Below are 3,295 nucleotides of genomic sequence, written 5' to 3'. Positions count from 1 at the left end.
GCAAGTGAGAAAATGCTACAACTTTGAAGAAACCAACCACTTCTCCAACGATTGACCTTATGAGAAGAGAGAAGATAAACCAAGGTTTCCTAAGACCTTTCCCAAGAAGAATTTTCCAAATCCTTTGAACTCCAAGCTCAAGAAGAGAGATGGGAAATCAATGGTTGCTCATGGAGAATCCGATCTGGATGATGTTAGTGGTGTTGCCGGAGTAGCTCAAGATTCTCAAAACACCTTGAGGCTAGTCAACAAGAGTGGTGATGTTGTCACCTACAACTATATGAAAGACTACAAGGGCAACACTCACAAGTGCCTAACGGCAAAGGCCGTGGTAGAAGATGGGGAGGACCAAACTCTCCTGACAAGGTCAAGGTAACCCCATGGTCAAACCCTCCTCTTTTCACTCCTTCTACTCCTTGTGATGAGTATCTTGATGCAGAGGCTAATTATGATGGTGATGATATAGATGATCCTATGCTTGCTAAACTAAATAAGTTCATGTGCTCCCTCAAAGGAAAGAAGCTCACTATGTTTCATATGCTTATGGAGATGCTGACTAAGCACACCATCACCATTAAGGAACTCGAAACGCTCGTCGCCGAGGAAAAGGAAAAATATGAAATCCTTGAGCGGAAAGTCCAATATGAGGAAGCACGAAATGACGAACTATACTTGAAAATTGCTGCAAACATTGATCTTCATGCTAAAGAACTTGCCTCCTTGAAAAAGGCTAAGGACTCTTGCAAGGAGTTGATGAGTGAGAAAAGTAAGCTTGTGAAATCTCATGGTTCTCTCTCTAAGGATTGTGAGCTTCTATCCGTGACCCTCAAGACTAAGGAAGAAGACCTCACTCTTCTTACAAAGAGTTTTGAGACACTCAAGCTTACTTATCTTGAAACCCTAGACAAGGCTTACTCTTCTCCTATTATCAATGTTGATGCTTGTACTACTAACTCTAGTGGTGACCTAGCATCTTTTCTTGAGGAGAATCGCTTTCTAAAGGCACAAATCGAGAGAGGACTCATGACATGTGCTCAAGGAAAAAAGAACATTAATGAGGTGTTGAGCCATCACAATGAAGTGTTTGCCAAGGAAGGGCTCGGGTTTGACCCAAGCACAAGCAAGAAGAAGACGTATTCTCAAAAGTGCACCACCCCTCTCAAGGAAACATTTGTTCGAGAAGGGCACAAGGAGAAACGTAAGGTCGTGAGTGGGAAGGCCACAAGGGGAATGCCCACCCTCAACAAGCCAAAAGAGTTCATGCCTCCATCCTATGTACTTTGTAAAACTAAGGATGGAGAAGTTTATGCAAAATTTGTTGCTCTGCGTAATGCATTCCGGTTTTTTGCTATTTGGGTCCCTAAGACCTTTTTGACTAACTTGAGAGGTCCCATTGCAAAATGGGTGCCTCTAACCAAGTCATAATTGTGTGTAGGTTGCTTTCTCTGGTGGAGTCAAATGGGTGATCGATTGTGGATGTACCAACCATATGACCGAAGATAGCAAATTGCTTTACGATTTCATGGAAGCTATTCAACTATTTATGAGCATTGTGTTTGGTGGAGGATCAAAATGACATGTCTCTTGCAAATGCCATGCTTGTACAATCCCTTAAATACCATTTGCTTTCTGTTCGTCAATTGGCTTCTATTGGTTATGATACACTATTTGGACTAACATATGTGAAAGTCTTTAAGAGAGATACTCTCGAAGCGGCCTTTGTTGGAGAGTTGGATGGCAACCTTTACACAGTTGATTTCTCGAAAGAGAGCGCATTCCATGCAACTTGTCTAATGGCCAAGGCTGACAATGGGTGGCTATGGCATCGCTGGCTAGCCCATGTCGGCATGAGAAATCTTCAAGATCTCAGGGTAATCACATCCTTGGACTAACCAATGTCTCATTTGAGAAAGATCGTGTGTGTAGTGCATGCATAGCCGGGAAGCAACATCCATCAAAGCACCCACCCAAGAATATTGTATCCACTTCAAGGCCTTTGGAGCTCCTACATGTGGATCTTTTTGGGCCTCCTTCATGGGATAGTCTTGCTGGCAAAAAGTATGGACTTGTCATTGTTGATGATTATTTAAGATATACATGGGTGTTTTTCCTCAAGTCCAAGGACGAGACGAAGATCACTTTCATTGATTTTGCCAAGCAAGCACAATGCAATTTTGACAAAGAAATCTTGGCAATAAGAAGTGATAATGGCTCTGATTTCAAGAACTACACCTTGGAAGAATTTCTTAGTGATGAAGGGATTGAGCATCAATATTATGCACCATACAGTCCTCAACAAAGTGGTGTAGCCGAAAGGAAGAACAATACACTTGTGGAGATGGTAAGGTCCATGTTGGATGAATACAAGTCGCCACACAGTTTTTGTGCCGAGGCTGTCAACACCGCATGCCATGCATCAAACCGGCTCTTGCTCCGCACAATATTGGAAAAGACTCCATATGAGATCCAAACAGAAAACAAGCCAAATGTCAAGTACTTTCGTGTATTTGGGTGGAAATGTTTCATCCTCAACAAAAGAGAACAGTTAGGAAAATTTCAATCCAGAACAATTGAGGGCATATTTGTTGTCTATGGATCAAACTCTCATGCCTATAGAGTCTACAACAAATCCAATGGATGTGTTGTAGAAACTTGTGATGTGGTGTTTGATGAATTTAATGGCTCCCATGGGGACCAATATGATCTAAGTGATGTAGGTGAAGAAGATTCTTCTCAAGATATTTTGACTAGGGGTGTTGGTGCTCTTCTTCCAATGGAACAAGAACCCCATGATGATGAAGATTAAGATGGAAGTTTCACACATCATAAAACCCATACCACCACAAGCTCTTATTGCTCAACCAATGTCCGTAGTTCAAATACAAGAAGAAGATCTAGTCCCTCACCATGATCATCTTCAAGAGCAAGATCATCACCAAGAGCAAGAATAAGAAAGTGCAATCATTGATGATGAACCTCAACACATGCAGTATGAAGAAGAAGATCTTCGACCACACGTTAATCATCCATATGTTGAGGATGTGGATGATGGACATGAAGTTGAACCTCGTGAAACCCTAACCTCCATCATGCCCCGAGTGGCCGGTCGTGTTGATGTTGATCAAATTCTTGCCGGCATATCGGAAGGTAGAGTCACTCGTAAACATTTGACAAACTTTTGTGCTCAGTTCTCGTTTGTCTCTAGTGTTGAGCCACTTAAGGTACAAGATGCATTAATGGACAATGATTGGCTCGTTGCTATGCAAGAAGAGTTGAACAGTTTTGAACGCAACCA

The sequence above is a fragment of the Aegilops tauschii genome, chromosome 1 (genome assembly GCF_002575655.3).
Source record: "Aegilops tauschii subsp. strangulata cultivar AL8/78 chromosome 1, Aet v6.0, whole genome shotgun sequence".
Lineage (NCBI taxonomy): Eukaryota > Viridiplantae > Streptophyta > Magnoliopsida > Poales > Poaceae > Aegilops > Aegilops tauschii.
This window is presented reverse-complemented; position numbering follows the sequence as displayed.